Consider the following 12640-nt stretch of genomic DNA (forward strand, 5'->3'; position numbering starts at 1 on the left):
AGGACCAGCCTATCCTTCCCAAATCCTCACCTTTAACTACACTGGGGAAATGCTAAATTGACCTCAGCTCAGCTTCTAGGAACAACTCCATCCCAGATAAACCCCGAAAACAGTACAGTAACGTTAGTGATATAGAATAGTAATAACTCTCCAACAATCAAAGAATGCAATGAATACAATTATATTTTATTATGATATAATATACGCATATTTGGCATATTTTACAGGGAAATTTAGCACATCTAACATCATTCCCATGCATTTTAGCACATAGCTTACTGTAAAGATATGATGGTCTAGTTAGGGGCTTTGAAGATACTTTATAGTCTGCTTTGGCAGAAATGTGCCCTTGCATTACAACGGTCCTTTACAAAACAGGTATAAAAGGTTAACAAAGGAACAGATGAAGTGGATACATAGAAGGGCCTGGACAACCACTTCAAAAGGCAAAGCACCCTAACAATTGACCAAATGTCAATTACTAACAGAAATAAGATTTCAGAGATTCACAGCAGAGCTCTGTGACCACCAATACAATCAATAATGATCATATCATTGGCCAATGCATTAGACCAGGGATACTTAAATATGCCCCTCTAGGTACTGCTGGTTTCCATCTTTCCCTTCCAGTCAGACAGGGATTGATTCACACCTGGGTCCTGTTTGAACTACTTTGAATTCTTCTTTCCTCTCTCTTTCTTAAAGTGATCTGATCTGGTTGGATTGGTGGAAACACTAGGTTGATAACATTGTTATCATCTATCATATTGAGTCACTTCTAGGTCTATGAACCCCTTGATGTTCTCCACTCTGAACCTCTTGACGTTCTCCACTCTGAACCTCTTGATGTTCTCCACTCTGAACCTCTTGACGTTCTCCACTCTGAACCTCTTGACGTTCTCCACTCTGAACCTCTTGACGTTCTCCACTCTGAACCTCTTGACATTCTCCACTCTGAACCTCTTGATGTTCTCCACTCTGAACCTCTTGATGTTCTCCACTCTGAACCTCTTGACGTTCTCCACTCTGAACCTCTTGACATTCTCCACTCTGAACCTCTTGATGTTCTCCACTCTGAACCTCTTGACGTTCTCCCCTCTGAACCTCTTGACGTTCTCCCCTCTGAACCTCTTGACGTTCTCCCCTCTGAACCTCTTTACGTTCTCCACTCTGAACCTCTCGACGTTCTCCTCATAATCTACAAATGTATTTTATTTTACCTTTATTTAACTAGGCAAGTCAGTTAAGAACAAATTCTTATTTTCAATGATGGCCGAACGACAGATTTGTACCTTGTCAGCTCAGGGATTCGAACTACCCCAACCCTCAACTCATTATCTTTGTCAGTGCGGAGGAGAGAAACAAAAGTCCCATCATAAACTCTTACTTTACCCTCCACACACCTCAGAGTCCAGGCACCATCTTTAGGTCCAAACCTTACTTTCTTCTCCTTGTTGATGGACATCTTGACCACTCGTACAATCCATGATTGTTCCACATCCACAACAAAGTAAGATGTCCCTGTTATTTGCAGATTTCCCAGGACAGCATGACCTTTTAATCTCTGTTCTTCCTTCTCTTTTGTAAGTGTTTGTCTTTCCACATTTAGAGAATAATGTGCTGTTTCAGGGATTAGGGTGATAGGAACTGGAATGGAACAAATTATGGTTCAAATAGTATTCAGGGATTGTAAATTAGACTGTTTTTGTTATATAATCAGTTATAATACAGTTATAAAACATCTAGTCGACTATAATTTCAAGCACCAAACATCAAAAGGGATTACAACAGGTATCTGTCAATGTCAGGTATGCGTAAAATGGCTGTAAGGGAGTCAGGTGCAGGAGAGCAGATATTGGGTAGCCAACGGAGCCTTTTATTTAGGCGAACCAAATGCACACGGCAAAATAAACACGAAATAACAATTTGGGTTAACATAACCCAGCGCACCAGACTAACGTGCGCATAACATGAAACAGAATAAACAATACCACACAAAGACATGGGGGAAACAGAGGGTTAAATACACAACACATAATGAGGGAAATGTGAACCAGGTGTGTGGAAAAACAAGACAAATGGAAAATGAAAAAATGGATCGGCGATGGATCGAAGACCGACGACGTCGACCGCCCGAACAAGGAGAGGCATCGACTTCGGCAGAAGTCGTGACAGTCAATTACAGAAATTCTCAGCATTACAACCAAAAACCACCCACACACACACAAACACTTTCCCGCTGTCTGATAGATTTATTTTGTACTCACCATGATACTTATTTTTATTCACAGAATCTAAGGGGATAAACATACAGCATTTTGTAATGGTAACACGTAACATTAAAAATGTCACGACTTCTGCTGAAGTTGGTCCCTCTCCTTGTTCGGGCGGCGTTCGGCGGTCGACGTCACCGGTTTTCTAGCAGCCACTGATCCACTTTTCATTTTCCATTTTGTTTTGTCTTCATTGTACACACCTGGTTTCCATTCCCATAATCATGTTCCTTATTTAACCCTCTGGTCCCCCCCCCATGGTTTTGTGCGTGTTTGCTCTATTTTAAGCTGTCGCTACATTTTGTGAGCTGGATTGGTTTCCCTGCGTGGAAATGATTTTGTTGTCATATTGAGTAAAGTCCGTTATTACTCATCCTCTGTGTCCTGCACCTGACTCCGTCCCACCTGCTGCACATCGACCCTTGACAATAACAGCTTGTGTTATAGTCCATAACGCCATGAAGCAAACACACACACACAAACAATGCTTACCTAGGTGTTGCTTGAGACATTCTGCAGACATAAGAAAGCAGATTATTCCATTAGAAACTGAAGTTCTTCCAATTTAGGACATGAAACATGAGCAAACAGAAGCTTTAGATGATCACATACAAATACTACTAACCACGTTTCTTGGCATGTACATTAACTATAAAGAAACAGATTTTAGTCAGGAAGAGGACATATAGTTAATGATTATCAATGCTGAACGACAATGTCCCACTATCATTTGATATGATATCAGCGAGAAAAGGCGAGGTGATAAAATGGCAGAAGTAATTCATTATCAACAGAGAGCAACTTGTGGTAACGTAAGCGATGTAACCATGCATAGGTGATATGATTCTGGCGGGCAGTGCAAAGTGAAAAAGTTAAAACTTTCTACATTATCAGTGATGTTGCAGGTGAAGTTCACACTGACATTCTCAACTATCTGTCAGTTTGACTTGTGGACCAATTAATGAATAGTTAAATAACTCAAATGTAGTATTTACAGTGCATTCGGAAAGTATTCAGACCCCTTGACTTTCCCACATATTGTTACCGTACAGCCTTATTCTAAAATGTATTAAATTGTTTTTTTCCCGGGCCTCCAGAGTGGCGCAGCAGCCTAAGGCATTGCATCGCAGTGCTAGAGGAGTCACTACAGAGCCGAGTTCGATCCCAGGCTGTGTAGCAGCCGGCCGCGACTGGGAGACCAATGAGGCTGCGCACAATTGGCCTAGCATCGTCCGGGTTAGGGTAGCGACTCCTTGTGGCGGCCGGGCCCATGCACGCCGACTTCAGGACACTCAGGCTTCCGGGTTCAGCAAGCAGTGTGTCAAAAAGCAGTGCGGCTTGGCAGGTCATGTTTTGGAGGATGCATGGCTTTCGGCCTTCGCCTCTCCCGAGTCTGTACGGGAGTGATGGGACAAGACTGTAAATACCAATTGGATATCACGAAATTGGGAAAAAAAATCAATCTAATTCCCCCATCAATCTACACATAATACCCCATTAATGACAAAGAAAAACATTTTGTGCATATTTATAAAAAATGTAAAACTCATATCACATTTAGGTAAGTATTCAGACCCTTTACTCAGTCCTTTGTTGAAGCACCTATAAGAATATTTTGAAGATAAATACACAGCGCAGAGGATGAGTGGACAAGAGTACTAAAAACAGAATAGAGTACTAATGGTCAATAGGGAATTGTTAATGGAAATAGCTGTGTCTCAGTTCAACAGCTGTTAGCATCTGTGGAATGTCGTACTGCAAGGACTTCTGATTGGTCAATCCCAGGCTAGGGTGGGGGGTTATAAGTGGCATCCTGCTTCTTTGTTCTGTGGAGAAAAGCTGAGCACAGGGGGAATGAACATCTACCATCTACCTCCCAGCATAACATCTATGATTTGTCCTTTTCAAATAAATACATTTTTGTCCCGAATTTGCTTTGGGGTTTGTGTCATCAACTGCTAACACACCTTTGTGAGCAATTACAGCCTCTAGTCTTCTTGGGTATAACGTTACAAGTTCGGCACACCTTTATTTGGTTCTTGGTCACCTCCCTGTCCAAGGCCCTTCTCCACCGATTGCTCAGTTTGGCTGGGCGGCCAGCTCTAGGAAGAATCTTGGTGGTTCTTCCATTTAAGAATGATGGAGGCGGCCTCCCGGGTGGTGCAGTGCTAGCTGTGCCACCAGAGACTCTGGTTTCGAGCCCAGGCTCTGTCGCAGCCAGCCGCGACCGGGAGGCCCATGGGGCGGTGCACAATTGGCCCAGCGTCGTTAGGGAGGGTTTGGCCAGCAGGGATATCCTCGTCTTATCACGCACTAGTGACTACTGTGGCGGGCCGGGCGCAGTGCACGCTGACCAGGTCGCTAGGTGCATGGTGTTTCCTCCGACACATTGGTGCGGCTGGCTTCCGGGTTGGATGTGCACTGTGTTAAGAAGCAGTGCAACTTGGTTGGGTTGTGTTTCGGAGGACGCATGGCTCTCGAGCTTCGTCTCTCCCGAGTCCGTACGGGAGTTGCAGCGATGAGACAAGACTACTAACAATTGGATACCATGAAAAGGGGGTAAAAAAAAGAATGATGGAGGCCACTGTGTTCTTGGGGACCTTCAATGCAATTTTGGTACCCTTCCCCAGATCTGTGCCTTGACACAATCCTGTCTTGGAGCACTACAGAAAATTCCTTTGACCTCGTGGCTCTTTTTTGCTCTGATATGCAGTCAACTGTTGGACCTTATATAGACAGGTGTGTGTCTTTCCAAATCATGTCCAATCAATTGAATTGACCACAGGTGGAATCCAATCAAGTTAAGGAAACATCTCGAGGATGATCAATGGAAATCGGATGAACCTGAGCTCAATCTCGAGTCTCATAGCAAACGGTCTGAATAATTATGTAAATAAGGTATTTATGTTTATTTTTTATTATAAATTTGCAAAAAAATCTAAAAACCTGTTTTCGCTTTGTCATTATGGGGTATTGTGTGTAAATTGATGAGTAAAACAATTAATTTAATACATTTTCGAATAAGTCTGTAACTTCTAGGGGTCTGAATTCTTTCTGAATGCACCGTATAATTTGACTAATATGAGGGCAGGGGTGGTGTAGAAGCTGCCTGTTGTTCCATCACATTTTCAACTCTACTAATGGTTTTGTCCTCAAAAAAATGACATTATATATCGAATGTGCCCACTCTGGTCTTGGCACGTGCGCTCTAGCCAACAGTTTAGATACAGTGCGGGTATAATCTACACAATGAGATTATTATGGACAAAATATATTTTTATTTGTCAAACGGCAGCCAAACATTATTCATCATGTCACCAGAATAAGACCTTCGATATATAAAAGAGCATCAAGCTTTTCACCGTGCACTTTCACCACACTGTGAAGTTCATCATAACTTATTTCATCTGCAGCCTAATAAACTGCATCGTTTCCTGAGTCGTAGTGGGAGGACCACACATGTCATCGCGTGACTCCCAAGTTAACTTAGATATGATGATGGTTACTATATCAATATTTGCAGAAAAATGCGTTCCCACCGCCGTTTCTCGCATTATTAATTTTACAGACACAAAAACATCACACCTTGCTTAGAGTATTTTGTTTTATCGACATTTGGAAATTAGCGGTTTCCGTCGGGGCTGTCATGAAGTGTTCTATATCCGACATGTACTTTACTCACATAAAAAGGTTGGATGGGAACCTTGTTACTGTCTCTATCTCCAATAAAGACAAACATATGTAATAATATTCCAGTTTGAGGGCAGAAACTACATGTAGGTGTACATTCAGATCTATATGGTGTCGAAACAAACACGTTGGTTTCAGTCAGGAAGAAGTCAACTTATCATGGATATTAACAACTATGGCATGGCATGTATAACTATGACAAACTGTTAATAACATAGCCTGATACACATTTACAAGAACACACACACACTCACTACTTACCAAATGACATGACAGACAAGGCTTGTTTTCTCTGTTTACCAACTGTAATAGCAAACACAAAAAAATAACATTGTCCTGAGGCCTGAGGATAGTTGTAGGGCTCTGCAATAAAATCAATACAGTTGAGAATTGTTATACTCTTGATGAATCAATGGGCATATGTCATTAATTTAAAACAAATAAAATGGATGGACCAATAACTGATTGCCGCTTGAAATCTGTCAAATGGCAAACTTACTTAATGGATCAATTTCTCCACATTCCACTCCCTTTCTCTCTTAAAAACAGAAGTGAGGTTGATGTCCATAACAATAAAGAAGGCCAGATAATTGAAAGCAAAGATAATTGAACTAAATGACTATCGTCCCGCAGCACTCACCTCTGTCATCATGAAGTGCTTTGAAAGAATAGTCAAGGATCATATCACCTCCACATTACCTTCCACCCTAGACCCACTTCAATTTGCTTACTGCCCCAATAGATCCACAGACGATGCAATCGCCACCACACTGCACACTGCCCTGTCCCATCTGGACAAGAGGCATAACTATGTAAGAGTGCTGTTTATTGACTATAGCTCAGCATTCAACACCATAGTACCCTCCAAGCTCATCATTAAGCTTGGGGCCTTGGGTCTGAAACCCACCCTGTGCAACTGGGTCCTGGACTTCCTGACAGGTCGCCCACAGGTGATGAAGGTAGGAAACAACACCTCCTCTTTGCTGATCCTCAACACTGGGGCCCCACAAGGGTGTGTGCTCAGCCCCCTCCTGTACTCCCTGTTCACCCATGACTGTGTGGCCAAGCACGCCTCCAACTCAATCATCAAGTTTGCAGACGACACAACAGTAGTAGGCTTGATTACCAACAACATTGAGACAGCCTACAGGGAGGAAGGAGGGCTCTGGGAGTGTGGTGCCAGGAAAATACCTTCTCACTCAATGTCAACAAAACCAAGGAGATGATTGCGGACTTCAGGAAACAGCAGAGGGGGCACCCCCCTATCCATATCGATGGGACCGCAGTGGAGAAGGTAGAAAGCTTCAAGTTCCTCAGCGTACACATCACAATGGTTCACCAACACAGACAGTGTTATGAAGAAGGCGCAACAGTGCCTCTTCAACATCAGGAGGCTAAATACATTTTACTTATCACCTAAAACCCTCACAAACTTTTACCGATTGCTGTAAAAGCGTCTGGTAGGACAACTGCACCGCCCACAACTGCAAAGCTCTCCAGAGGGTGGTGCAGTCTGGCCAACACATTTCCCGGGGCAAACTCCCCCCTCCAGGACACCTACAGCACCTGATGCCATAGGAAGGCCAAAAAAATCATCAAGGACATCAACCACCCAAGCCACTGCCTGTTCACCCCAATATCATCCAGAAGGCAAGGTCAGTACAGGTGGATCAAAGCTGGGACCGAGAGACTGAAAAACAGCTTCTATCTCAAGGCCATCAGATTGCTAATCAGCCACCACTAACACATCAGAGGCGGCTGCCTATAGACATAGATTAGGAATCACTGGCCACTTTTAGAAATGGTTCACTATCCACTTTAATAATGTTCCGTATCTAGCATTACTCATCTCATATGTATAAACTGCAATCCACACTATTCTTCAGTATCTTAGTCACTTTTAAATTGTGTTTACATATTGCATCACCCATTTCATATGTATATACTGTGTTGTATTCTATACTACACCACTGACTGTTAAACATCTCCAGCACATCAGAGGCTGCTGCCTATAGACATAGATTAGAAATCACTGGCCACTTCAAGGAAATTAAACACTAGCCACTTTAATAATGTCTCCGTATCTTGCATTACTCATCTCTTTTGTGTAAACTGTAATCTATACTGTAACGACCCTTGGTTTATAAGCGCAGATATCGACTCTGCAGCACGAACATGCTTTTGCGGCACAGTCGATAGCGCGCTGGACTTCGGTCTAGAAGGTTGAGGGTTCGAGGCCAGCTCCATGCTGTTTCATTACAATACTATTCTATGTTATCTTGATCACTTTAATTGTGTGTAAATATTGCGTCACCCATTTCATATGTATATACTGTACTCTATTCTATGCCACTGTATCTTAGTCCAATGCCGCTCTGACATATATGTATATATATTCTTAATCTATTCCTTACTTAGATTTACGTGTATGTTATTTTATATGTTGTGAAATTGTTAGATATTACTTGTTAGATATTACTGCACTGTGGGAGCTAGAAGTAAAAGCATTTCGATACACCCACAATAACATCTGCTAAACACGTGTGTGTGACCAATACATTTGATTTGAACACAATAACGCAATTAGCTGGGCAGAATAGTGATCTTGCATTTAATTATTACGTTGATGCACACGTTTGCATACCGTACAACTTCTACAAAACGTAAGAGTTGTCAAAAAGCGCAGGTCTCTTATAATGGCCGAACATCGTTTCACACTTTTGCAAATAAAGGCGGTCTCTAACAGACGCCATGACAAAAATGTTTAAATACACAGACAAGCATTTCGCTGGTATGCTCCTTTGGAATTTCATAGCCCATCTGTACCTCACGCAGAATAATAGGGAATGTTTGATCTGTGCAACAAGCAAGAAATATCACTTCACCACTTTTGCAATTCATGTTTTAAATATCAAACAGGGCTATCAATGACATAACTTATTCACGACAGTAGCTATTTTTACCAACTTCGAGTTCGGCTTTTCACACCCTAAACAGCATGAAACCCCAACCTCCAGTATTGTACGTCTCCAACAGAAGCCGGACAGCTTCGTAGTTTAGGCAAATAAACGGCCAGGCTATTAAATGAAGTGTCACAGTAGCTTGTGTTGAATACATACATAGGGTATAAAATAGGTTTATGTGAAGAATCCAACTCACGATGTTTCAGCAGTTGTATCCTGGGGACCATAACAACCCTTTGAACTGAGACAAAAGACAAATACTAAGATCAGAGCCTGTGTGCATATCACAGACATACTTTTTTGAAAATAACTGATCAATTTAAATGTATCACTTTACAATGACATTTTGCAATAACAGAACCAGGGATTCTGAATGTCATGGTCTATTCTAATCTGTAGGATTTTAGATATTATAATGGATTCAAAACTAAGCAAAAACTAGATTACCAACGATATACGATCCCCTTCATATTTATTTGGAAAGGGAAGCTAAAACTTTTCCTTTGTCTCTATACTCCAGCATTTTGGATTTTGAGATCAAATGTTTTACAGGACAGAATGTCACCTTTTATTTGAGGGAATTTTTGTACACATCTGTTTTACCGTTTAGAAATGAATGCACTTTATGTATATAGTCCCCTCATTTGAAGGTGCCATACGTATTTGGACAAATTCACTTATAGTGTATTCAATTTTGTAAAAAGTTTAGTGTTTGGTCCCATATTCCTAGCACAACTGACTACATCAAGTTTGTGACTTTACAAACTTGTTGGATGCATTTGCAGTTTGTTTTGGTTGTGTATGATATGTATGTGTTTCTCACTCATTATGATTAACTCATGATTATCCATAATCATAATAGCATCCATATTAATGTAAAGGTGTTCAGAAACATATTATATTCTTATTTACAATTCATTTCTATTGGTCAAAACATAATCCGAAACATACAGGAAATATGTTTGGCATAACACAAAAGATAACACAGTAGAAAAAAGGATTCCAAAAAGATTATACTTTTTTTCTATTGTGTTATTGACTGTGAGCTTGCTTATTCCATGTGTAACTCTGTGTTCTTGTTTCTGTCACACTGCTTTGCTTTATCTTGGCCAACTCGTGAGAACCCGGCTAATTGAGAACCTGGCTAAATGAGAACCTGGCTAAATGAGAACCTGGCTAAATAAAGGTGAAATAAAAAAATAAAAAAATTGGATAGGATAACCCTTTTTTGTTCCAGGTAGAACCCTTTTTATTTTCAAGTAGAATCATTTCAGGTTCTACATAGAACTCTCTGTGGATAGGGTTCTACCTGGAACCAAAAAATGGTTCTTCAACAGGTTCCCCTATGGGGACAGCTGAAGAACCCTTTCAGGTTGTAGATAGCACCCTTTTTCCCCAAGAGTGTACTGTTATTTCTTGATTGGAGAATTAAACAATCAAACTCACTTTTTGATCTGTGCTGCTCATGCATTTTTAATTTTTATTTAACTAGGCAAGCCAGTTAAGAACACATCCTTATTTACAATGGCAGCCTACACCGGCCAAACCCGGACCATGCTGGGCCAATTGTACGCCGGCCCATGGGACTCCCAATCACAGCCAGTTGTGATACAGCCTGGAATAGAACCAGTAGTAACACCTCTAGCACTGAGATGCAGTGCCTTAGACCGCTGCACCACTTGGGAGCTCAGTAACATCTGCAGCACCAGTAACATGAGTCTTTAATATCATCCGTCACAACTGGTATGACACCTAGTGATTCCTTTTACCTTTACATAGAATAACTTTGCCAAAATAGTCAATTCATCCACACACAGACATAGACTACACACACAGGGATGGTTCAGGCAAGACACAATTCGATTCTTTGCTTAGCAATACTATTGACGATCCACCCAGACAGTTTTTTAAGTGCATAATTTTTTTTTTCTTATTTTTTAAAACTTGTGCCCCTTTTTCTCCCCAATTTCGTGATATCCAATTGGTAGATAGTCTTATTCCATCGTTGCAACTCCCCTACGGACTTGGGAGAGGCGAAGGTCGAGAGCCAGGCATCCTCCAAAACACGACCCTGCCAAGCCGTTCCACTCACTTAACCCAGAACCCAGCCGCACTAATGTGTCGGAGGGAACACCGTACAACTGGCGACCGTGTTTGTGTGCATGTGCCCGGCCAGCCACAGGAGTCGCTAGAGCTTCGATGGGACAAGGACAACCTGGCGGCCGGCTGTGACACAGCTCGGGATCGAATCCGGATCTGTAGTGACGCTTCAAGCACTATTCCGCTGTGCCTCTCAGGAGGCCCTATATTTGTGTTATTTAGCAAATTGCAGCTATCATGTTCTTGCACAGAGTGAGGCTAATGGAGTCATTTGGGGTATTTTTGAGACTGGACTGCTAAAAGTAACTAAATAACCCAAATATCAACTTAAACCTGTCAGGATTGATTCAGAACAAACAGTCTTAGTAAGTGGAAACTTGGTTAAAAAAAATATTTGGTCAGCCATTCCTTAAAGAAGCAATAAGTAGCCCCGCCACTTGGTTTGTTATAAAGCTGAGGGATGGGGCTTAAGAAATGTACAGTACCCACTCTGAAGTTCATAGATGGACCTACAGCTGTATGAATGCATGAGGTCAACATGATCATTTTAACCACAATTTAAAGCTATGGGTTTGTTGGGAACTGACTTTTAAACTTCAAAATATGAAATAACCTTTTTCATGTCACTGAGGGAGAGAGGGGAATGTATAATGTTTACATTCTGTCCGGATATGTTATTGTTAGCCATCAGGGGTCCTATGGGAGGAGAAGAGACACAGTCTTGTACAAGTCAACATGACAGCCGTGAGTTGGGGAGGAGTGAGCAATTTGGGGCCGAATTCAGATCAGATGAAGTGAGGAAGAACAGATATCAGTAAGGTTCTGTCGAACAACAGAGATGCAGTGGCTGTTCAGATGTTTAGGAGGAGACAGAGTATAGGAGAATGGGTTAAACATCAGTGTTTGTGTGAACATGTATTTTGTCTTATGCAGCTGTATGGGTGAATACACTTGGTTTAAGCTTTACCAATCGTCCGTGAGTTTTACTAGGTTCATTTAGAATAAATTCATAAAAAATCCTACAATGTGATTTTTTGGATTTTTTCCCCTCATTTTGTCTGTCATAGTTGAAGTGTACATATGATGAAAATTACAGGCCTCTCTCATCTTTTTAAGTGGGAGAACTTGCACAATTGGTGGCTGACTAAATACTTTTTTGCCCCACTGTGTGTGTGTGTGTGTATATATATATATATATATATATATATATATATATATATATATATATATATATATATATATATATATTTACATTGATTGCAAACCTTCAGATGACTCCCGTAGAGCAATACAGAGAACACCATGGTGTTTGTGAGTCTCCCTTTTCCATAGTGGGCAAACCGTTTGGACATTACAGACGTTTTCGTGAGACTGATTTTTGGGATGTCTCATGGTCTGACAAACACCGCTGTAGCTCTGCCACCTTTCACCGTAGACGCGGAAGGCCGCCATAGGCGGATGCGGTGGAATGAGATATCAGATATCTCCAGTTTCAATTGAAGGATGTTGATGGGTTTTTTTTTATGTTACTTATTATGTCGACTCTAGAGGGTTTTAAGAGCGCTGCAACACAACAGGATGAGAAATGAAGATATGGTCAATCAACGTCAATCA

This window comes from Oncorhynchus mykiss, chromosome 5, assembly GCF_013265735.2.
Source record: "Oncorhynchus mykiss isolate Arlee chromosome 5, USDA_OmykA_1.1, whole genome shotgun sequence".
Taxonomy (NCBI): domain Eukaryota; kingdom Metazoa; phylum Chordata; class Actinopteri; order Salmoniformes; family Salmonidae; genus Oncorhynchus; species Oncorhynchus mykiss.